The sequence below is a fragment of the Alligator mississippiensis genome, chromosome 10 (assembly GCF_030867095.1).
Source record: "Alligator mississippiensis isolate rAllMis1 chromosome 10, rAllMis1, whole genome shotgun sequence".
NCBI classification, from domain to species: domain Eukaryota; kingdom Metazoa; phylum Chordata; order Crocodylia; family Alligatoridae; genus Alligator; species Alligator mississippiensis.
Window position 1 is genome coordinate 62,037,266 of NC_081833.1, and position 25,678 is coordinate 62,062,943.

The following is a 25,678-nucleotide window of genomic DNA, read 5'->3' on the forward strand; positions in this document are numbered from 1 at the left end:
TCTGCTAAGACTGTACTGAAGTCAGTGGGTTAGCACAGGTGAATTCAGTTTATTGTGCTTAGATACTGTCATTGAAAAATGGTGATGAAAGGTTGTTGAAAGTGCAAAAGATGATGCTCAGAGCAGCTGATGAAATACAAGTCTCTAACCTCCCAGCTTTCTAAAGTTCAAAACAACCACATATTTATCTGTAAAAAATACCATCTTATTCTTCTGTATTTTTGGTGTAACTTTAGCTACTACATTTTGAATTTTCTTTTCCTCTAACTCATTATTTTCCTCTGCTACATTAAAAAAATAACTGACTTTTGTATTGCTCTGATAATGTAAGTCTCTCTTTTTTTTTTTTCACAGCAAGTGAGAGCTTTAAAAATCTCACCACACACACCACCTAATGGAAATACATTTCAGAGGAAGGTCAAGCCAGCCTGAAACTCCCTGTCTCAAGCATTTCATTGATTGATTCTTGTAGCAGCAATTCAATAACTTTGGCCTCCTTTATTGTAGTAATTTTTGGAAAACCCAGTATTTCTCCTGTGAGAATGGCAGGGTCTTGCTACTGGTGGTAATGCCTCACAGGTCCAGCTACTGTAGATGTTTTTTTCATTAAAAAAGCTTAAAATCACTACCTGTGTAGGTGACAACTTCCATTTGAGTTTATATTGAACCTGGTGTTTTAAGGGGAAGGTTAATTCATATTGATTTAACTTGTATGGTTGAATCTGGCTCAAAGATGATTATAAAATGCCATGTACAACAACATCAGTCTTTCTGCTAGGTCACTGCATGTCCTGTGCTATGGTGAAAGGAAGGCTGGTCAAGAGGTTAAGATGCTAGAATAACATTTGGGACCTTGCGGTCTGAATCTCCACAGACTTCCAGCACAGCGTTGGTGAAATGAGCACTTCAGCTTCTCATTTGTAAGCAGGATAATAGCACTGCCCTGCTTTGCTTTGGTTTTACTAGGTAAAGTCCATTAGAGGTAGTGGGGTGTGAGATACCATGGGATGGAAGTCCTGTGGGTACTTCAGACCAGTGTTAGGCCTTCCCTGCAACATCCATCATTAGTAGATGGCTCTAATGCACCTGTCAGATGGCTTTTTTAAAGCATGTGCCTATGTACGCTGCTTTGAAGAATTTGGCGGTTTGCTAACAGAGATAATTATGATCAAGACTTTGGTGGGAAAGTGTCATATTAGCTAATCTGTTTTTAAGCTCACAGTTGCTCTTGTTCACATTTAAGGATGAAATGTTGTTTACTTTGTGTTAGTCTAACAATGCTACTTCAGAGTTTTCTTTACACCAGTGTCTTTCCCTTTATGTGCAAGACCACAAAGAATCTGACTTTAAGAATTTGTTATGGGGTATGGATTAGAAATGCCAGGAGGCCCATATTCATCCCTCCAGACCTCCAGCCCAGTAACCATGCTAGATAAGCAGGGTACTTTTTAACTTGCTTCATACATCTTTAGTTTTTGGGAGACCATCTCTGCCATATCCAATTAAGTGCTACTTTTTCTTATAAATAATGTTTTCATTATTCTTCGCAGCACAAACTGTGCTAGCATGAGAAGCCTGCGTTTTGCTGGTGACTGCTTCGCTTAACAAAAAGCATTCCTGTGTACCACTGTGTAACCTCCGCAGGTTATGTACTATTTTTTAGTCGTGACATTTTTCCGAAGAACAACATGGCGAGCACCTTTTATTACAAGGCACATTGCGTTTTGTAGTAATAGCTTAGTAATGTGTCACCTCTGAGCTGGAGTGGTACTGTCATACAACTTCTGTTATTCTGCCAGTACTTGAACCAGTAAACTTTGGTAACGTTGTCCAAACACTTGCCACTGGGGGTGATGATAAATCCCATAAAAAAGTCTCTTAATTATGTACCACTCAGCTTTCATAATGATCACGCAAATTGTGTAGACATTTCGAAAATGTGGTCTGCCTTGTGTATTGAGTCGCATGAGCAGAGAAAAGAAATTAATGTAAAAGATTACGTTGCATCTATTTCCAAAACATTTTCCAATATAGCAATAGTTGGTTGGGAGGCAATCAAAGGTTTTGTGGATTTTCTATCCCATAGTTGTAGTTGCATACAATGTTTTTGCTGGCATAGCTTTATTTGCTTGGGAGTAGTATAATCTTTATTGACAAAACTGGTTATGCTTACTCCAGGAAGGTTTTTCCTACATGACTATACCAGCCAACTTTTTGTACCTGGACTCATTTTTAGAGTTACTTGGCAATCGTAAAATACATCCCCTTTCTTTACTTAAGATGGGGAGATGCACTGTATGTTACCAGCAGGAAATTCCAAAATCCCACTGAGCCCAGTACTACAGACACTAAAAACAGTGGCTATACTGTATGTGCCCACAATTAGCCTAAGAATCGCATGTTTGAGACCTGACCCAGAGAGAACCTTGTACAGTTTCTGCTTGAAGTCAGTGAGCATGACATACATTGTCCAAGGGCAGAATTTGGCCCTTATGGATTTCTATTTTATATTTAAAAGCATGGCAGGTTCTTGGTTCAACTTTACACAACATACCTATATGGATTCTTTTGCTATACAGACATTCACTCTGCACCACAATCACCACACCTAAGCAGTTATAGTTAGCTTGAGCTATTTGGGGAGAATAGACCTGAGCCAAGTAAGCTTACTATGACTGGCTAAGAAAATATGAATCTAAATGGCAGTTTCAATAGGATAAAAGCATACAAGTGCTTTCATACACTTTTCCCCTGTCCAGTGTGTCCCAAAATAATCTAATTGCAAATCAGAGTGATGGTAACAAAGAAGAGGCTGTTTTTCTTGAGGATGGGTTCAGTGTCATTGTAGAGAGGGCTTTGACTGTTCATTAAAAGTAAGCAATCCCAATTTTGACCTCCAGCATTGTACTATATGTTTTAAATTCACTGCTTTATTGTAGATGATTCAGCTTTCAGTTTAAAAATACAAAGTTTGTAAGGATGTTAGTGATATGACAAGTGTCTCATGAGCATCTGCCTGCATGTGCTAAAGAGATATTTGTTACATAGCTACTTACCATTTGTATCATTTATATTTACTTCATTATTTATTCAGTTTCCATAGATACAACCCTATTGCCAGGCTTACAGACAATAAATATTTAAAAAACAAATAATAATAAATCCATAGTCTGGATTTATTAGTTGGCATAGTCTGACTCTTTTTTTTTTTTTTTTTTGAGTAACCTTTTAAAATGTGTTTTGTAAGCACAACAACCTACACCACCTTTCAGAAACACTGGATTGAACAAAGCCCATATACACAACCCCCCTCCAGTACTGGCAGCCAGAACAGGCTGAACGTCGAAAGGCCACATGATCAAGATTCGATTTGATGTAACAGGCGATTGATAAGACAAAGTCAGATTCTCTACCCTTGTTGTGGCCCTTTTGCATCACCTGAGCTCTCTGCTGTGCCAAGTCACTGCTGACGTTCAGAGCAAGCTCTAGGGGATATTGTAACGTATTCTGGAGGTGGGGCGGCTATAACGAGCTGCCAGAAGACCTTCCCCTCTCCCCTGGCTGTGCAAACTATGTCTGGCACAGGAAAAGATCTGGCCTATCCTACTTCTCTAGCAGCTGTTAGGAATATTCTTGATATTATGTCCTGATTTGCAAACAGTCAAGTCAAGTGCATCACTGGATGCTATCTTGCTCAAGTACGTATTGTGAGGTGGAGATTGGGCATTCTGTACTTGCCACTACATGGCAACGATGAAGCATGTTTTTGATGCAGACTTTGAAGATGCATTTTTGATGCAGAATTTACAGACTTGGAAAATCAGTCAGATTTATCAAAAATATTCCATACCAGATGCAGTAAGCTTAAATCTGCTTTTAGCAGGTTACCTTGTTTCTTTGTTCCTGGCTGCATACAATTTTCATTAATGCTTACATGCCTAATCTAATCCTCATTCAGGCAAATCTCCATTAACCAAAATTTGAACATAATGGACGCGTCTACATCTGAAATTAGTGTGACACAAACTCCAGTGCAATTTGCATTGGAGTTTATTGCTCCCGGATGCGGTGTTTATACATGTGCCTGGGACCATAGCGCGTTGAACTGGGATGGTGCAGCCCCGGCTGGCAGGGGGCCCCAGCCTGGAGCTGCTCTGCCCCAGCTCAATGCACTGCGGAGGGGCTGGTTGGGGCACGAGGGTGCTACAGTGCAAGGCTAGCCGGCAGGCAGCAGCCCTGTGCTATAGCAACCTCATGCCCCAGCCAGCCCCGGTCACCATCTCCATGTGCATTGCAGTGAAGTAAATAACTCCCCATAGGATAGTATTTGTGTCGGGTAGTGCTATCCTATGGCAATTAATTTACTCTGGCCTAATAGCACTGCACATGTAGATGGTGATGCTTTACTGTGAAGCTAACTAGTCAGTTCTGTAGTAAAGCGTCTTGTGTAGATGCACCCAATAGTAATTATGGACCTGAGTCAGCAAAGTACTTACATACATGCCTGGTGTTTAGGACATGGAAATGATCCTTCATTTCATTTACCAAACAGATGAATTTTTATATTGATTGCCCTGGTGGTTCCACTTTTATATAAATCGCAATGTAAGTGAAGAAAGAGCAAAATGTAATCCTGTATTTAATCATTATTAATATCTTTCCAGAGGAAGGGCACTTGATGCCTGAAAGCTTGTCCAGCAGCTCTTGCAACAGTCAGTACAATGCAAGATATCACAAAAAATCCTTGCCAGCCTTGTTTAACAAACGTTTCTACTTTGGCAGTCAGTAACTGTATGATATAAAGCATACAGGAGTTATGTATAAGTCATATGCTGCCCTGCTTTTGAAAGACTTCAGCAAGGAGAAGGCAAACAAATCTCTTAGGCAAGTCCCCGATTTTAACAACTGTAGTGGGTGAAAGGATTCACTGTGGAAAGACTTGAACAAGTGAAGATGAGGTCAATTCCTCAATGACCATGGATGTGGAAGGAAATAAATATGTTGACAGCCTGTCTCTATGGCTGGTGCTTTGTTGTGGGAAACCAAGAGCAAGTTTGTATTTCAAGTGATGTTAGACAGTGAAAACAAGCTGAGTCACCTACTACTAATTGCAATCTATTACTAATTTACTAACTTGTAAATTCCTCATGCCAAGGACCTGGTCTACTCCATGCTCTAGGGGAAGCTGGGGTCATCTACATGTTCATTAATAGCTGTGGTTACTGCGCCTTTAGTACTTCCTTAATAAAATACTAATTGAAAGCGCAGTAACTACATTTACTGCACAGTAGTGCCCGTGCATGGGCTTTTTGTGATGCTTATTGTGCAGGAGCCTAATAACACTGCAGTTATTAGCACTGTGCAGTGTTATTAGGTTACCGCATAGTAAACATCTTGCGTAGATGCACCCGCTGCGTGCATAATAATATTTTTTTAAGGGAGGGCATATAGAAACTGGTCAATACTTTTACCATAATTTTTCTTTTCCTAGGAGATCTTATCCTTTATAAATGCTCTTTAATAATATTTTGGGCTCTTCATCCTCAGAAGGCTATACAAGCCAATTAACTAATACTCCCAGTACCCCAGGGTGTAAACTTAAAGTGACATCAGAGTTGTCTCTTGTACAGTCCTGTATTCATTTAATTGTATATATTTCAATCAGTGTCTTGACAGCATTCCTCTGTATACAGTTTTTAGTTTTAAAGAGTACAGTAAAATATTTTGATAGTAATGAGGGTTCAGTGTGAGTGAGTTCAGAACAGGAGCCTTGATTAACAACATACTGAAAGAAATAATGTACTTCTTAGTGCCCCTTCAGAATACAACCAACTGTTCCTTTTAATGATCTCTTAAAATTCCCATTCTTAATCAGTAGTTCAATTTATTTTAGATTGCCAAGGTATTTCAAAGTATGATTTAAAGTCAAAGTTTATTTCTTCATATGACCTTGGTTTGTTGCCTTTTGCATAGCAGGCTTTTCCTGTAGTTGGCAAAAGAAGAAACACTTGTGAATCCTTTGTAAGGAACGGTTTCAAATCTAAATATGACGCAGTGGTTTTATTCTCTGCTCTGATGAAAATGTGTTGTCCCCCATTGGTTAATTTTCTTCTGTGTTGTAGGATATGGATCTTCAAGAACAAGCATAAATAGAAAACCGAAGGGAATGCACATACCACATTTTTACTTGACGAGGTATGAAGTGCTAATGTCCTGCCCTGGGGGTTGGATGTATCTAAATGCTGTTAACTAGCATGGTGGAGGGAACAAGGTACTGGACTCAGACTCGAGAAAGCTGGCTTCTACAAAGAGCTCTACTGCTAATCTACTCTGTGATCTGGGGTAAGTCACTGTACCCCTCTCTCGCTCTGTTTCTCCTCCCAGCCATTCAGTATGTCTGCTCTGTCTCCTGTGTAAGCTCTTTGGAGCCAGGATTGTCTTTCATAATGCGCAATGTACAGTTCCCAGTTCAAGGTGGTCTCAGTCTCAGTTGGGACCTCAAGGAGCTGCTATTAATATATACATCATAAAAAATTATTAATAGATTAAGTGAAGTGGAAGAAGTTCTTGATCTTGATCTTCAGCCTTGGCAGGTAATCATTAAAGGAACAGACATGCTTCAGAAGGAGCGAGTATAAACATTACTTCATCTCTGGGCTATGATTACTTGGTGGGGCTCTTTTTTTGAAGGAAAGGGAAATGTTTTCTCTCTCTGAATAGGTGTAAAGCACTAGCTTGTTCCAAGAAGCCTGGTTTTTGGCCTTCTCACATGCTTGTGGGGCATGGGTTGCATGTAAAGCAGGAAGCGTGTAGAAAGTTGGAGGACAGAATATTGCAGGGAGACAAAGGGTAATAGAAAATAATGGCAAGGGAAGGTAGAATAGCAGGCCTCTGTTATGTACAGCAGCAAGTTTATTAAGCTGAGGACACCTTGCCACATAGCTTTTCTGTGTCACTGTGGCAAATGCATAATGAATTTTATGGGAATCTTAATATTGATTCTTGACTTCGTAAAAATCTTATTATAATGATTATATTTTGGGCTTTGGTTGACCTTAATTTTTCTTTGGGCTTTTGTTGCCTTTTTGTTTCTACAGAGTGGGCGGGGAGGGGAAATAGATGATCCAGTAATATACAGCTTCTGCCTTTTATTACTCATTTGAAACTTTTCATTTAATCCAGAGAACACTTCCTGTACATTGAAGTAATTCAGACTTGAAGCTAACTTAACTGTGCACTTAAAAAGAAATAAATCAAATTGTTTATGGCTTTCTGCAATAAATAAACACCCAATTTGCGTGCACCTTTGGATTGGTAATGGGTTCTGTAAATCAACCCTGGGAGCTGTGATTTGGCATATATTCAGACAGCTCAAAGGCTCTTTGCCTCTCATCTCTTCTGTACTGTTGCTTCCTTCATGGTATAGAGTGGATGTTGCGCAGCGTGGATATGCTACGTGACTCAAAGATCATCTCCTGGTGAATACAGGAAAGGAAATCAAGTCGGGGCTTTCCTGATTGATTATTTTTAAATGTCATTAAAAACACAGAGGTTATTGTGACTGTTTGAGTATTTTCTCTCTCTGCTTGATACTGGAAACTGTCTGTGCGTATGTTAGGTTTCACACATTTTTTGCTTTTTTGTGGGGTTTATTTGCCTTCTCGGTTGTGCCTTTCCCTTGGATTAAATTCCAAGCAGTGGTAACAAAGGACTAAAAAATAAACTTGTTTAAACCTTGATGGTTCTCTACTCGAATGAAGGTCCACTGGAGCAATGAGTTGGCTACTGTCCAAGCAAGCCGGTCTCTTAAATATGGACTCCTTTCTAACAGTGACTGGGATCACCTGATAGAGGACTTTGACAAAGCTGGACAAGGGACACCCAATAAAGAGTAGTGAAAGAAAGAGTGACTTAAAATAACATGTATTTTGATTCTTCCTCATTTAAAAAAAAAAAAACCCCCAACCATGAATGGGAACTACTACTTACGACAAACCAAAATATGATATGTGTTTATACTTTCAATTTGTGTTTGTAATGATAGAGTTTAACTCTACCCTGGTACCTGTTTCATAACAACTCCCCCCCTAGGAATTACTTTGATCTAGAAAATAATATGTTTCCATTTGTACTATGGAGCTGCAGCCCTTCATGTTTTGAAAAAATATCATTTTTTACCATTCTGTTGTGAATGGCTTGTCAGAAAGGACTACTGAACGTGACAGCGTTAAAAATAAAGAATTAGAAAAACATGAAAATACACAAAAAACATCAGATGAAAACATTTTTTCAGAATTTCCAGTTCATAGGAAATAGTGAAAATATTTGTCGTTAGAACAAGGGACTTTCAAAACGCCCAAATTTCCTGCAAGGTGGAAATCCCAAGTTTGAACAAGCTCCCCTGGGAAATGCAGTAAACAAGTGTTAAAAACACCTGGCTGCTAAAAATTGTTTTGGGAAACAGGGAAGAGGCACTGAAGATGTGGAACTAGAGACACCCTATCATTATTGTAGATTTGTCTTTAAGGCAAATGTTGACCTATAGTAGGGCATCAGGTTTGTAGAAACAGAGAATTGGGGATAGGTGTTGTACATACAGGTGAATACCTGATATAGATGTTCTTTAAAAAAATAAGAAGCTGATGTCATATTGAGAGAGAACAAACACGTGAGCGTGGGGCAGAGAGTGAGGACAGAAATGGACAGCGATGTTTTTACGAGCTTGTTTCTTTCAAAGTGGCTGACGTCATCCTTTGTTCCAGCGCTGTGCAGGGACACATCAGCATGCTCCAGGCCACCTAGATTGACATCAGGCGGAGGGGAAGTCCTAGAAACCACTTTTTCAGAGATCAAATGGGACACTACTTAGAAAAGCTCAGCTTGATTACGGGCAACCAACGCAGTGCCAGGAAATGAAGGTCATGGCTCACTAACTTGATGGAATTCTTTGAAGATATTAGTCCAGCAGTAGGTATGTGGGGGAGGGAGCGGTACAGCAAGTGTCTGACGCTTGCTATATGTATATCAGACAAATGAAGATGCATGTGAGTTGCTCTCACGGGCCTTGCATTCCCTTTATACCATTTTAGATTGCAAGCATGGGTGGCTTTATAAACTGGGCAATACAAAGCACAACAGAAGACAGTAGTCACTGAGATGCAGCCCCTGTTTCTGCATTCATTACGGTTTATAGACATGACTAAGATGATGTGCTAAAAGCAAGTTTGCCTGGTAAATGTTGGGAGAAAATTGAAGCCATTTGACTACTGCAGTAAGTAGCACCTAGCATCCACATGCACAGGAAAAAGAGCTTGAGATAAGCCAGGGAAAGGAGAAAAAGGGAATGAAATAATGTCAGGGGCTGCACTGTCCCCTGTGCTGAGCAAATGGATGGACCTCCTTATTCCTTCTCAAAGATGTGGTCATGCATCGCTCCTACCCCTGGGAAGACCCCTAAGCAGCTGTTCTCTATCTGTTGAAAGGCCGTCAGGATATTGGGATATTGGGAGATTTGGGGATGTGAACCCACAGCCAAGTCCACGGGACAAAAGTTTGATTTCCTGCTGCATTTTGATGGTGGACAAAAGTGAAGAACCTCAAGTAGGAAGTCTGTGTTTTCTTTTTCCTCTGAGCAGTATTTTTTCCTGTGGAAAATATAGAAGAATTTGGCCTATAATGGTGGGAAGATTTTAAACAAAAGTGATGCAAAATTCAGAGAAGGGGAAAATGAGATTAGGTCAAACAATGATGCTTCCTTCAGGCTGCGCAGGCAGAGGCTTGGTAACTGTGCTAACATAGTATGTTTGCCCCACCCTTCCACGCTCTGCCGCCTTATTGAATACTGTAGTCAGGTTTGCTAAAAAATTGTACCATGCAAGGACACAGGCAAAGGTAGTAGGGCTGGGGTGATGCAGAAAAGAAACAGAGAGGAAAAGGAGAGAAACTGGCTCTAATGCACAAAAAATACCAACCCATATATTTCAGAGGAACTAATTATAAGCTGACATTTATATTAGATTCCTTTGCTCCAGATGTATATTAAGTGTAGAATGACAGCAAAAATTGTGATGCTTATATGCTACATTTATTTAAAAGGCTGCCAAGCCATATGAGATTGGGAAAATCTATAAAGCTCGTGCTTTATAATTTAGAGAAATAGCACCACTCAGTGATTTGGGGGCTGAAGGCTAGATTCACTCCCTTTGCTGATATATTAAAATGTGTTCCCTCACTAAAATTAGTTTTTGCTCCTTCCATATGCAAGCTAGACTTTCTTGTTTAACTATATTCACTAATTCACCATGTTCAAATGCATATTTTTCTGTGCAACTGAGATCCACAAAGCAAGTTTGAAGAAAACTTTTAAAAATAATTTGGAGCACAGAGACATCACAAAGTCCTTTGGCCTTGAGCCTATAAGCACTATACATAGGCTTACTGTTGCTACCAAACTGGAGTTGCTGGTTTAAACTGTGAAGAAACAAATTATAGGAATTCCAATTTTCCTTTTCCTATGTGAAGGGTTTTTTTCTTTTTGTGAAACACGAGGCTACGATAATGGGACTAATCTCAGTGGGGCTGCATTTGGTACTAAGATTAAACTTGTAGATGTTTGCAAGAGCAGGGCCTGTGTGGAATTTAGGGTCATGCCACACGTTGCGTTTAGGATGTGTTAACAGCATTTAAAGCATGAGTGACCGCACGTTCAAGCAGTAAAACTCATGCTAAGTGCAATCATATCATAGCAAAATTAGGACTTTTCATTGGAGGAGCATCTCCTGATCATATTAAATAACGTGTGTTCTGCTATCGTCGGACAGCTCTGCAGAGGTAATCCGAGTTCAAGTATTCCTAGGCTGGGCACAAGGTGGGGAGGGCACGGGGGTTGCATATCCTCACAGGCAGAGCCTGGTGGCTGGGTCAGTGTCTGGGGGGGGAAGGGGCTCAGCTGACTCCAACCCTGTCCGAGCAGGCTGAGATCATAGCCAGCGTTACCACGCGACTGCTCAGAACATGTTCTAACTTTGAATACAGTGTGGTAATGCTGACTACCACCTAAATAAAATACATGCGATGTGTCCCTTGTAACAGGCCCTTAGGTGAATTCAAGCTGTTGTAATTCAGAATCTGTATTTTAGCCCCAGCTGAGATGCAGAGCACTAGGAATGATGCACGTCATCCATTGGCGACGTGTGGGGGGTGCACGCGGGTGCATGTGCACTCCCTGAGCATGGTGGTGCACCCCCTGTGAAAAGGTGCTGCCGACACCGCTGGTGGTGCCTGAGGGCTGTCACTGTTTGCCACCTCCCCTCCTCACTGCCGATACTGCTGGCGGCATCTGCGGGCAGTCCACAATCACCGCTGGCCACTGCTGACACTGCTGGCAGCATCAGCGGGTGGTCATGGACCACCAGTAGATGCTTGCCACGCCACCCCACCCGTCCCGCCGCCGACAGTGCCGTGGCCGCCTGTAGGAGCTCCCTGCTTGCCACCGACAGTGCTGCTGCCGCCTGCGGCAGCTCGCCTCACCAAGCCCCCCCAGTCCGCAGCGTTCATGACGGCATCCTCAAGTAAAAGTAAAGTAAAGGCAAGGAAGATGCCCACTTTAGTCTGTGCTTACTCCTGATGCAAGGGCCCCATTCCTAGAAAGCCTTACGGCCCATTTGCTGAGAGACTAGACAGCTGAAAGAAAAAAAAATGTGGACACATTTAGAAGAAAATGTTTTTTATTTCATGAATTGTGAATGGTAGGAAAGACAAAGACAACTAAATCTATTTCTTGCAGTTCTGTTTATGCGATGAAGAGCACATGTAAGTAGTCTCATGAATATCTGTGCAAGGGGGAATGAAGTGTATCAGACATAAAAACCTGTGCTAGATTATTTAAAAACTAGGAACCATTATCCTCCTTCTGATGTCAATTGGGTTTTTTTTTAAGCTTTCATATTAGCAGTGAATAATAGTTCTGGGAGGCTGAGAATTTTAGTGTAATTTTTTTTTCTAACTAAAGCCAGCCTTGGATTTTGTTGCATTGCTCACCTCACTTAAAATGCTGTAGCTCTTTAATCAGGAATGTAATAGTGAAAGTGAACAACCATGAGGAGTTATTAGGATTGTTTACAAATTTGGATTAGCATAAGGGAGAAGAAATATTCACAGTTATGCTTTGAGAATCAAGCTACTGCAGCTGGATAAACATTTGTTGGCTGTCTTCAGCCCTTTTTCCCCACCTCCAAAAAGAGAACAAACCAAATGCCAAGTCCAAGCAAATCTGAAAAAAAATAATAGAACCGCTCAACAAAACCTATTCATCTATCAGGTGAAAAAGCCTTGGCTTAGTTATACTTCTAGACTGACTTCTTGACAATGTCATCCTACTATCTAGGAGGGCACGAGTCGTAGAGCTAAAGACCACCCAGATTTATTGTTCCCTAGGGAAACTGATAATGGCGGTATGACTCTACTACCTATAGATTCAAACTAACCTTCAAATTACTTGAGTAGTCATGGGAAATATACTGAGGGGTTTTACATTTAGTTTAGTTTTTTGTTTTTCTTTGTGAATACACGTCTATTCCTGGAGCCATTTTAATCACCAGCAAAACCATTTTGGCGTATAAAAACTAAATGATACAAAAACAAAGCAAAAAATGAGCCAACAAAACACCTCCCCTCCCCCCCCCCCAATGTAGCTGAAGGAAGGAAACATGAAACGACCTGCCTGTCAGCTGTGGGGTGTGCAGAGACTATGACTAGAGTAGCTGTGATTAGCAAATACACCTTTCTTAGTCTGTTGTATGACTGACATTATAAAGTTGTCAAACTCTTTAAAGGAGCATTATCTCTGATCAGTATGGCTAGGGACTAACATTACACATAAACTGGTTTAAGTGATCAGAAACTGGTTTAAACCTGTAACAGAGCACAAGTTCAGTGCACATAAACCAGTTTGAAAATGGCTGAAACTGGTTGAATGTAGTATCAGACCTAGCTGATTTGGGTCAAACTGGTTTATGCAATGTCTGTCCCAGACCCCTTCCTGGTTTAAGATAAACCAGACTCCGCCAGCATCCCGGCATGCTCTCTGGGCTGGGCTCTCTGCTCTGCCTGCCTGTTCCCTGGCTGGAGCTCCAGCAGAGACTGCAAGTACAGCAGGGTCTGCTGGGCTTCCCCCTGCCCCAACCCCCCTTGCTGCTCACTGCTCAAGCAAGGACCACCCCCCCTTCCTATCTCCCACAGCACAGACCCCAGCCCCATGGACCCTAGGCATGAGGTGTGCTAGCTAATGCTGAGAGTTGTCTGTGTGTGTTTCCAATTTTACTGGGACAGGCAGACAAAATAGTATCCACTTAGGGCTTTTTTGGAGCTAATCAACAGGTCAGCTGGTAATGTTCTTCCTTGGGGAAAAAAGCTGTTTAAGAAGAGCTTGGAGAGAGGCTACTGTTTTGCTAATAGGGTGATAAACACTGTTATCAGCCCTCTGCTGGCTTTTTTGCCTGTCAGTTTGCTGCAGACAGTATAATAAAGTAGGGACAGAGATTGAAAAGCTTTGTATCATCAACAGATGCATGCACTGCACCCCTCCCCCACCTTGCCTCAGAGTGCTTGCCTGAGGCTGGGGTCTGGCAACACTTTCAACCCTTGAGCAGCTAGTGAGGAAAAGCCGGGGATGGTACAGGCAGACCTCCCTAATCAGAGGTCCTGCCCAGGCTTGGCCATGCCCCCCCCCCCCCCAGCTCAGCACTGTAAAAGGGAAGGGAAGGCTCCTCTAGCAACACCTGACTTCTAGCCTGAACCACTACAGGCATGTGCCTGAATTTCCTCAGTCCAGAGAGAATGTATTTTTGGTTACAAACTGGTTTAGCCTAGCTAAGTTAGACTAACTTGCAAAGGTTGACTCAATTCAGGCTCAGACTTTTTGAATGCCTATCCCTAGCCTATATAACTAAATTACATTGGTCTGTTTCTTCTGGAATGTATTCAGGGTCCTCATTTTCAAAGAAATCTCAGTTCAGTATCTGAAGTTATAGATGCACTTTTTTGAAGGTTTTTGGATTTGGGAGTGCAAGCTGTGAGGTGTCCTGATCTGATTTGCATGAGTAGTTCTGCTCAGTAGCTGCCGTAGGGGCGGACGAACTGGGTGACTGCCGCACACTTTATGGAGACCCAAAATTTTGCAACAAATTTTTTTTGGGGGGGTGAAGTTTTTGCAAGGAAGTGGCTCTATTTGCATTTTAACACTCGACTATTTATCTAATTCCCCCAAAGAATATTATAAAGATCCACGATACATAGGTCATCAAATTAAGCCTCTAAGGGGCCCCAAATGACTCTCTTGCCCAGGACCCCAACAACCCTAACACCACCATTGTTCTGCTGAGTCAAGGTTGTGGGGTTGGTCCCCAGAAACATGCTCAGGTAGTTGGTGTAAATTCAGGCTGTGATCTCAAAGTTCACGGGCATCCCAAAACATAAGTATGAGGACATGCGATTGCAGTTTAACGTGTCTTCAGAAATTTCCAATTTAAAATGAGGAATACAATCTTGCTTCTATTTTAGTCAAAAGGAATTGTACCACTGGCTTGAATGGGATTAGGGTCACAGTAACAGTGTCTTTCCTTTTCACAGGAAAAATGTAGATATTTGTACAGTACTATAACAAGGGCTGTACAAGCCAGGGCACCAGACCTGGACAGTTTGTGGATGTATGAGATTGGTGACCGCTGCTCCTGCAAAACCTGCTTGTTACAGCTCTTTGTGCACACTAGATGAAATGCTAATTTAAACATGTAACTTGCAGTTGCAAAAGTAAACACACTTAAGCCCTACTGTTTGCAGATACCGTATCATTTATATTTCTGCTTTTGCCATATTAATTGAAATTGTTTGGTGGATTTACTCTCTCCTTGCCTTGTAGCTCTCTTGTCCCTGTTTCTTTCTTCACATTTATTTGCATTAGAGATTATTGGCTAGATAACTAGGAGTTTTCAGAATTCAAGATATGTCTGATGAGAACTGACCAGCAGTTCCTGTTTCCTATAAGTGGCTGACTCTAACCCTTCTGTCTCCCCAGTGCTGTGTGGGTTTTCATTCTCTTCCTATAGAGTCATGGAGCTCAAGAATGTGAGTCCTTTATTTTCACTTGGCAGCATGTGACTCCCTAATGACAATTAGGAAAAAGCTTATAAAAGCCTTGAACAAACCCAAATGCTTCTTGGGAGACCTGAGGCTTTGGGCTGTGATGATCTTTCCTTCTTCCAGAGTGGACTACAGAGGATCTTCAGAAGGGAACTGAATCATCTATCCCTTTCTCATAATTCATGAATGAAGAAGTTATAGTTTTTAGGCAGTATTTAAATGGCCTGTAAGGCAGGGGTGGGCAAAATGCAGCCCACCAGGCATTCTATCCAGCCCACAGAGCCCCTAAAACACTTAGAAAATTAATATTTATCTGCCCCTGGCTGCCTGTCATGCGGCCCTCGATGGCTTGCCAAAACTCAGTAAGCGGCCCTCCAAATAATTGCCTGCCCCTGCTGTAAGGTCTCTGTTAGGTTGAACTGGGTCTGCTTTAATATTATGCTTTGGGATGTGCAATGATATCAGATGGAGTCAATCCCCAGTTTTGTCTTGCTCATCTTGCTGACTTCTGGACAAGGGAACCCTGTCAGGGAATGTCCTAGCACCGTCCTACACAATGGCTACGTGTGCTTCTGCCCTTCTCCTGGGTTTCTCACCCGCGGAGTTCAGAATCCTGGTGGGTGCCTGGAGCACTTAATACACGTAACCATGTGTGTGAATCTTTTTTTCTCAGATCAAACTGGCATTTGAAAAGCTTTAAGAAATACGAATGTTTTTCTGCATGCAGTGGTGCTGCCCCGATTCATGCTAACCCTGTTTGAGCAGAGAGACTAAGCAAATCCTTTCATTGTGAATCCTTGTTTTTTCTGCAGTGGAGAATGTGTGCATCAGGTCAGCCTCCTCCAGTGGTTCCATCGCAACACAGCATTGCGTTTTCCAGAGTGAATACCCAACTGGCAGGCCGTACAAGGAGAGGCTGAGGGACTTGGGACTCTCCAGTCTGGAGAAGAGAAGGCTCGGGGGGGCTTGGTTATATACGAGGGGTGCATCAGGACCTGGGAGAACACCTGTTCACCAGAGCTTCCCAAGGGATAACAAGGTCTAATGGCCATGAACTCCAGGAAGGCTGATTTAGACTAGACATAGTGTAGCAGGCTTACCTTTCAGAGCTTGGGTTGAGTCCCAGGCTTGAGATCCTGCTGTTTTGATTGGTGGAGCCCATCCACCAATCAGGAAGCAGCAAGAGAAATAACATCATGCCCCTTTCCTGAGGGGAGGGAGAGATGAGCTCCCCCGGACCTGATTGAAGACTGCAAACTGTCAGGTCCGGAAGACTTCAGGGGCGGAGCCCTGGAGCGTATTAAAGGAGCTGCGTGCCCAGCATGAGGGGCAGATGCGTCTGGGACAGGGAAGAGAGAAGAGTAGGGCTGAGGAGAGCTGCTCAGCAGGGCAAAGCAGGGCCCTGGAAGAGCCCCTGGAGACTTCCATCAGCAGGGAGCGGTGGACAGCTCCAGCAGTTAGGCTCTCGGTGCGCAGCACAGCATCCAGACCCTGGGAGCTGTGTGAGGCGACTTGGGTCTGCAACCTCTGGTGTGCGGCCAGAGACACGGTGCACAGGCCGGTGCATGGAGCAGGATCTTTGGCGCCCTTGGGGTGGCTCAGGTCCTCAACCCCCGGGACGAGGCTGGGAGCTCGGTGCAGGAGGCACTGCACGGAGGGTGAGAGACCCTGGGAGCCACTTGAGGTGGCTCGGGTCTACAGCTGCTGGCACAGGGCTGACGATGCTGCACAGAGGGTCTGGGAGCAGACCGAGCCCCGGTGCTGCACAAGGCTGTCCAGGCCTCCAACCCCTAGCACAAGGCGAAGCTCCCACTACACACAGCAATGCATGTGGCCCTAAGCCAGGACGGTAGCAGGGTCAGGCGGCAGGAAAACCCGGCATGGAACAGAGCTCGACTTGGAGAATGGAAGGCAACCCTCTGGGACTGTGGAGTAGTAAGTTACCCTGGAGAGAGAGAGTCCCTGCAGGGGAGGGACCCCCCGAGGGTTGCAAAGGGGTACCATGTGGGCCATTCCTGGGTGATAGCGGGGGAGCTTAGGAGTCTTTGGGGTCTTCCTCTCCTTTTCTTTCCCCCCACCTCCTTTCCTGTAGTGGTACCTTGAGAGTGGGGACCCTGCCCTGGAGGGCACCCAGGTAGTCTAAGGACTGCTGGTTATATTTGTGGACTGTGCCTTACAGTTTATGTGAATAATTTGAAGTAATAGTTTGTATATGAATAGGGTTATAAGGCTGCCCAATCAATATTCTTTAGTCTGGTTTGTTCTATTGTTCATCTGTATTTTTAAATAACAACTCTGTGTGTGTGTGTGTGTGTGTGTGTGTGTGTATTGTGTGTGTGTGTATATATATGTATATTTCATAGGGTTTATTGTTTTGTAAATTTGTACATATATAATCTATTTCCTTACCCTTTAATGGTTATGTTGTAATAATAAATCTGTATATAGTTAAGTAATTGATTGACTGGGCCTGACTCTATAGGGGACGGAGGCGGCTGCTGGGCTGTTGTGTCCCTCCGCAGCACACTGCCCTCCAAGAATTCCCTCAATTGGAACTACAGGCTACAATAAGAAAAAAGTTCTTTACAGTGCGAGTGTCCAGGGTCTGGAACAAACTCCCCCCAGAGGTGGTGCAAGCCCCTACTCTGGACTCTTTCAAAAAATGTGGATGTTTTACTTGCTGGGATCACTTGATCCCAGCTGACTTCCTGCTTATGGTGGGCAGGCTAGACGCGATCTCACAAGGTCCCTTCCAGCCCCTAATGTCTATGAAATCTATGAAACTGCTACACACACATCCTGACAGTCCCACAGTACAGAAATAAGGGCTCTTGCTATGAGAAAGGTTAAATTATCACTGGGAAAACACATTAAATTCAACCTTTTTTACCTTTGTTTTTTCTGGATCAGCTTAGTTTTCTCATATCCCCTTATTCTAAGTATAGAATAGCGCATAACTGGTAGAACCAGCTATTGGCTCTAACAGAGCCCTGTATTACTAAACTGGAAAGAAAATAAGTTTGTGATCCAAACCAAGGTTTTATGGGTGTTTTTCAACTAAAAAATGATTGAATTTATTATTCACATTTAATTAGATATAGAAAATATTTGAAGTATCCAGAGAGTTGCTGATGTTTTATGGAGAGCTTTGGGACCTATTTTATTCAGAAACCTCTCTGCCTCTGTGGTTAAGGCACATCCGTGGGAATCGGGAGTTCTGGGTTCTGTTCTCGGCTCTGTCCTGTATTTCTCTGGGCATGTCTCTTATCTACGCACTGATTTCCTCATTTGAGAAAATGGAAGAATATTTACCTCCCTCGGATGGTGATGATTGAATTAAGAAATGAGATCCAGAGCTAGAAGGGAAGAATATTTTCATCATCACCATCACCGTGCATGTACGATCATGCAGATGGTCACTGCCAGGAGTGGTTCAGTGAAAACAAGATTGAAGGGCTCATGTGGCCTTTCCTGCATGTCTTGCATGCGAGGAAGCCCCAGCAATTTTGTGAAGAGAGAACTCTAGGAATACCTGCCCTATGTGGTGGTGTGTCCTAATGCACCAGTGGATCTGCTAGAAGATATCTGCCAGGAGCTCTTGTGGCTAGTCCCTGCTCCAGGGTGAAGGAGATAAGGTGCTGGGTGGTCAGGAGCCGTACACATTGTAAACGAGTAGAATGGCTCCATATGTGTTTTCCTCATAGCTAAAGGACCACAGCCCCATACCTCCCAGCCCAGCCCTGGCCCATGTAGAGCTTTCCAGGTAAGCTTCCTGTCCTGCATGGCAAAAGGTAACATAGCCCTTTGCTGGGAAGATTATTTGCCCCTGGTGCCTGCTGCTTATTTCTCACCTGCAGACTCAGCCTCTGTCCTAAGTATTGACTGACATTGCAGAGAGAAATGTGGCTTCACAGAAGGGCTTATGACACCAGGGGCACAGACAGATGACGCATTTACTCTGCTGTTACAACAGTGTAAACCTGGAGTAGACCGACAACAGAGCCCTGCACTGCGTGTCACTCCACTATGGGCAGCTACACCTTGGAAAGTCAGGAGTAACTATACAACAGGATCAGTTATATCAGTGTGCAGATAAATGTCTGTGTCACGATTCTGAGTTAGTGAACTAGGAAGGAGCAAGGGTTGAACATGGTTATCCCAAATATTAAAATGTAGGGCAAAAGAAAAGCTGACATATGAAGATATATGACTTTCAAGTCAAGCATCGAAATCCTTCTTTAAAGTTTTTCTATGAGGCATCAATGAGTCTCCAAAGAATAAAATACTGTGCTGCTTCCTGTGTTCAAGGATAATAAATTCTTCAGCTTTTGGTCCATAAAACATAATGTGGGCATTGAATATTACTCTTCTCCCCACTGGACACTTTAGCATGGATGGTGGGCTTTCTTTACTGTCCCCATTTAAAGCAAAAATATATCTTCTGCCTCTTTACACAAGCCTTTTAATTAATGTAATTTTAAGAGGAGTAACTCTGTGAGACAGGCTTTCTGTTCTTGTTAAGAAATTAGCCTGAGCAATGGATATGTTTTTAATGTGAAATATTTTGGTATTAAATTTTCACAAAGTTAATCTCAAAACCTGGGATGGGGACCTTTCTCTTCCAAAAACTGCTGTGTGTATGTTAGAATCAGGGTTTAAAGTGCCTGTTGGGATATATGCAAGTGCCCAAGAGACTTTGCAGTGAAAGAGCTTTCAGGATTTTTTTTTTTCACATTTTATTCTAAATTAGAATACATTCCAGTTGGCTGAAATGTTTTCTATGTTCTGCAAGTTGTGTTTAACCAAAACAAGTCCAGTGCAGTTCAGTCTAGTTTTTGAGTAAAAATAGGACTTTTCTGTGAGCAAAGTTCATAGATTCACAGATTGTTAGGGGCTGGAAGGGACCTCGCAAGATCATCGGGTCCAGCCCCCCCCACACTCTAGGCAGGAAGACAACTGGGGTCAAGTGACCTGGGCGAGGTGACTGTCCAGTCTCCTCTCGCAAACCTCCAGGGTAGGTGACTGCACGACCTCTGGAGGGAGTTTATTCCACAGTCTAGACACCCTGACTGTGAAGGAGTTTTTCCTGGTATTAAGCCTGAAGCGTCCTTCCAGGAGTTTATATCCATTGTTCCTGGTCTTTCCCAGGGCTGCCCTAGTGAACAGTTGTTCACCGAGCTCCTGATGCACTCCTTTGAGATAGTGGTACGCCACTACCAAGTCCCGTCTCATCCTTCTCTTCTTTAGGCTAAAGAGGCCCAGATCCCTCAGCCTTTCCTCATTTGGCTTGCCTTGTAAGTCCCTGATCATACAGGTGGCTCTTTTCTGGATCCTCTCAAGTTTATCCATGTCCTCACTGAAGTGCGGCACCCAGAACTGGATGCAGTACTCCAACTGCGATCTCACTAGTGTTGAGTACAGTGGAAGTATCACTTCCTTAGTTTTACATGAGATGCATCGGTTGATGCATGCCAGAATATTGTTTGCCCTGCTGGCCACTGCCTCGCACTGATGGCTTATATTCATGCAGTGGTCAATCATTACCGCTAGGTCTCTTTGAGCCATGGTGCAGGTCAGGCTGTTACCTCCAAGCCTGTATGATGTTGAGGGTTGTTTGCCCCCAGATGGAGCATCTTACACTTGGAAGTGTTAAACTTCATCTGGTTCTGGTCTACCCAACTCTCTAGCCTGTCCAGGTCCACCTGTATCAGCAACATATCTTCTGGTGTGGCCACACTGCCCCATAACTTGGTGTCATCTGCAAACTTGGCCAGCAAGCTTTTCACTCCCCCATCCAAATCATTGATAAAGATGTTGAAAAGCACTGGTCCAAACATGGACCCCTGGAGGACACTACTGGCCACTTGGCGCCAGGATGACACATCCGTTCATGGGAACTCTCTGGGTCCTATCCTGTAGCCAGTTTCTCGCCCACTGAACCTTTGAGCAGCTGAGCCCATAATCTTCCAGTTTTCCCACAGGGATATCGTGGGATACTAGATCAAAAGGCTTTTGGAAATCTAGGTATATAACGTCTACCTCATCTCCCATGTCCAGGTGACGAGAGACCTAGTCGTAGAAGGAGATGAGATTGGTAAGACAAGACCTACCCACGACAAAGCCGTGCTGGCTGTCATTCAGTATCTTCCCTTCTGCGAGCATACCGCATGTAAATTCTTTAATGAGCTTTTCCAGGATTTTCCCTGGGATGGAGATTAGGCTGATTGGCCTATAGTTGTCTGGGTCCTCCCTCTTCCCCTTCTTGAAGATGGGCACAATACCGGCTCTCTTCCAATCCTCAGGGATTTCCCCTGTACACCACGATTTCTGAAAGAGCTTTGCCAGGGGTTCCTCAATGACCTCAGCCAGCTCCTTCAGCACTCTCCGATGGAGTCCATCCAGTCCTGCTGGCTTATAAATGTCTAGCTTTTCTAGCTGGTATTGCACCCACTCAGCATCCACAGTGGGGAGGCTGTCAGTCCCAGCATGTCCCCAATGACTTTATCTCGCTTGACTTTCCCCATGGCCTGGTGAAATACCAAAGCAAAGTGTGCATTCAGGAGTTTAGTGTTTTCCTGAATGTCGGTTACCAGCTGTCCCAAGGTGTTAAGCAGGGTCCCACACTTATATTTGTTTTACTTCTACTGCCTACATACCTAAAGAAGGACTTTTTATTGTCCTTGACTCCTGTGACTAACCTAAACTCGGTTGCTGCCTTGGCTTTCCTGATCATTTCCCTACAAGTACTGGCTACTAAAGTATAGTCCTCCTTGAGAACCATCCCTAGCTTCTACTGTGCATATACCTCTTTTTCCTTTTTTAAGAGGACCGCAATGTCCCTATTAAGCCAGGAGGGCTTGCCAGCCCTCCTCCTACCTTTCCTCTGCAGGAACAACGTTCTTTTGTGCTTTGAGGATCATATCCTTAAGTTACAACCACTCTTCATGCACCCCATTTGCCTTCCCTTCCTGGTCCCTCATCATCTCCCCGACTGATGCTCTGAGCCTGTTGAAGTCAGCATTCTTGAAATCCAGGACTTCAGTCCTGCTGGTTGATTTGTCGACCTTGCAGCGGACGGCGAACCTGATAATTTCATGGTTGCTGTTGCCCAGGTTACCCTTAATGTTCAAGCCACACACCAGACCATCTCCCTTGGCCAAGACCAGGTCTAGGAGAGCGTTACCTCTGGTTGGCCCTTGCACTTCCTGGGTCAGAAAGAGCTCCTCGATCACAGTCAGGAAACAGCGTGAATGATCTGACCTAACCAAGTATTCCTCCCAATCTGTCTGGGTAATTGAAGTCACCCATGACAACCAAGTCCCTTGTGCGTGTGGCTTCTGTCAGTTCTCGAGAGCACTCCAGATCCAGCTCCTCTCCTTGGTTCGGTGGCCTGTAGTAAATGCCCATAGTTGAGTCTTTCTCACCTCACCCCCCTGTAGCTTGACCCAGAGAGTTTCAAGCTGCTTATCTTTGGAGCCAATGTCAGCCGCCAGTAACTTTTTAAAATAAACTATTTGAAATTCTTACTTTCACATTGCTGAGGTTTGCTGAATTTGCCTTATTTTCAAATGGTTAGAAAGGTGGCTTTGATGCTAAAGAATGATGATTCTAGTCCTCCCTTCCTATTACCATGTGTGTGTATTTTATCTAGTAATTGTAGTCAAAGGCACATGGCGTGGTAAATATGCCACTGGGTTCACCCATGCACAAGAACTGGTTTTCTTTCAAGTAAATGTATTCAAAGTATTATGGCCCCAGGGAGTGTGGAGAGAAGAAAAATGTTAAGGTTAGAATTAATCAGAACACATTTTTCCTCCAATAATGACATCTCACCTAATGCGCTGTTTCCATCAGTTCGTTTTTGAGGGTTCAGGAGGAATGAACAGGGCTTAAAAAAAACCTGGCATTTTTATATCCTGGAATATAGGAGACCAAGATTCAAGTCTCAGCTTTGCCAGATTCGGAGGAGTTTTTCTGTCCCAGATCGTTCTGAATCACCATTGAATCAATCTGAACCAGAGGCTTGAACTGGAGTCTTGTGTGCCAGGAGAGTACTTCCACCACACACCACAGTGCAACTATTTTTGACAGCTCTTCCTAAATTGAGAGCCTCAGGATTTCAACTGAAAAAAGATATTTCAATGTAATGCCAAGAAAACTTCTTAAAGAGCTCCATTGCAATCTAATGTAGAGCACAAACACATTTTGAAACCTCAAAAGTTACTGCGAAAGAGCTCCTTGTCCTCAGGCTAGCTGCAGTCATAACTGAACTGAATGCATCATGGAGTCTACCGCTGGATCCTCAGCACTTGATCACAGAGGCCTCCAGCCCCAAGTGAGAAGTTCTTGGAGAATGACCCTGGGTTTGATCAGTCATTTGTTTCTGTTCCAGATTTAACGAATAGGTGCATTGTCTTTCTCCCTTTCTCAGATTAATTCTACTTTCTTCTGATGTCACGGAAGAACCTCTTCTTTTTGTCATGTTATAATGGTGGAAAGAGAGGTGGGGGGAACAGACCTGTTGGAGGATTTGTCAGGTTTTTAAAGAGAAAGGTGAACAAAGTAAGGCTAGTGAAGAAATAGCACCTAGCTGAGGGAAGGCAATGAAGAATCTAAGCAGAGCATCAGGGCAGCAGTTGGTCTTGAGGAGGAACTTGCACTTTTGAGTTCCCTTGCCATACGCAAGTGAAGGAGGAGAGATGGGGGTGATGAACAGGACATACCCAAGCCTATTGTATTGCTAATTATAGGCTACAGAAGAGATTCCTAGGTAAAGAAGTCAGAAGCTGTTGCCCCAGGCATTCATTTAGTATTTGCTTATTGTTCAGTTCAGCAAGAAGGTTCCCTTGTAGTGCTTCATTAAATTATAACTGCCTTGGAAATTACAGTAAACGTGTCTCAGTACTTTGTTACTTGGCCAGCTTTCAAGCCTTGATTATGCTTTTCAATGGGGAAGCAATGCTTTGTACTTGTGTACGAGAGCCAGCTGCCAATGGGTGGTGGTTGTCAATCGACATCTATGAACCACAGCCTTCCCAAGCCAAGCAAGGGAAGGCCAGTGGGACAGAGGCTGAGTGTCACCACCTGTCCCTGATGTGGAGACCACGTTTGTAGCTTCCCTGAGTGCTGTTGGTGTGCCTGTATTCTCTTAGCTCTAGTGCTTTTACCATTTCCCTGTGCTGCTCTAATGTCTGCTCCATCAGCCCTGGAGCTGCTCCCTTCCTCTAACAATTCAGCCTTCTCTCTGGCAGCCAGGAAAGGAAAAATACGTTTCAAATTCTTCCATCACTATTTTAGCTTTAAAAAAAATCCTTTTAACTGGCATGCGGGATCGTGCACTGGGAAAGCTGCATTCTTTTCCTGGCTCTGACATGGCCTTTGTGTGACTGCTTGTTAGGCATCATTTCCATTGCAGCATTGCCTTTACCAAATATCATACCAACATGGCCCAATGACCTTACAGTCTTAGACCATTTCCCACTGCTGTCTGCCACTGCCTCCCTATTCTGCTTAAACTCCTGTACTGTCACTCTCCCCATCCCCACCCCTTCCTTTAGACCTCACAAAAGGATTGGTATCTATTCCCTGACCTCACCAGTTTCTCCCAGTATTCCCACTCTGGCATGGACATATGTCCTTTCTTTCATCTATGGAGGATGCTACTTGACTTAAGTTTAGCTACTTCTAGATACCGAAGTGGACTGTGATTTCTGACATGGGGAGGGAGTCTCTGCTCGCATGTGTTAATCTCATCTATACTGCTAGCAAGGAAGTAGCACTCATTGCAAAGAATCTCCCAGCTCTGTTTTCCCAGAACTGCTGCTGTGAACTTTTTCTTGGAAAGTATATTCCTCTCTCACTTTCCACAAGGAAACTCCATAGAAAATCCATACAGCTAGTTCTGAGCTGGGTTTACTGCTTTGTGAAAGACTCTCTGCTATACTGAACTGGGTTATGTAATGGTGATTTATGTAACAATTCACATACTTATTTATATGAACTTCACAGAAAGATCTATCACCAGGGTCTCCACATGCTTTGCAAACAGCAACAAATTAATATTTGAGTTTTCTCTGGATGGTTGGTGTTTTCTCCACAGAGGAGAATTGAGGCACTCAGAAGAATAAGGGATGAGCTCAAGGTAATTGCGTGTGTCTACATGTGTCCCTACGGCACTGCGCCAGCATTCAGTACTGCCAAAAGGTACTTCCAGAAGGAAGTACTAAATGATGGTGCGGTAACAGCCCATGCACAGAGGCGCCCAGTGAGGTCGACTTGAGGGGTGTTAGACTCCAGCTGTCTGTCAAACTGCGATTCACACTGCAAAAGTAAAAGTCTCTAGCAAGAAACGTACAACTAAAAAGCCTCTTGTACTTTCAGCCTTTACTAATAGTTAAAAGTCTGTTCCCATGAGAAATTCCAGCTGCTTTGAGTAGAATTGGAGATGGGCTTATATTCAAAATCCAGTTCATCATCATTTGGAGGTGTTCAGGTTTGGGGTGTATGGTTCTGATTCTAGTGATACTTGGAAAGTGGGAAA

General features: G+C 43.4%; 1 long non-coding RNA gene across 1 annotated transcript in view; it reads left to right on the plus strand.

Annotated features, from left to right (window-relative positions):
• Positions 1-25,678, plus strand: part of LOC132243607 (uncharacterized) — a 122,240-nt gene that overhangs the window by 32,247 nt on the left and 64,315 nt on the right. Inside the window, exon 2 of the long non-coding RNA XR_009455295.1 lies at positions 6,123-6,342. This is a non-coding gene — a long non-coding RNA (uncharacterized LOC132243607). The remainder of the gene's footprint in view (positions 1-6,122; positions 6,343-25,678) is intronic.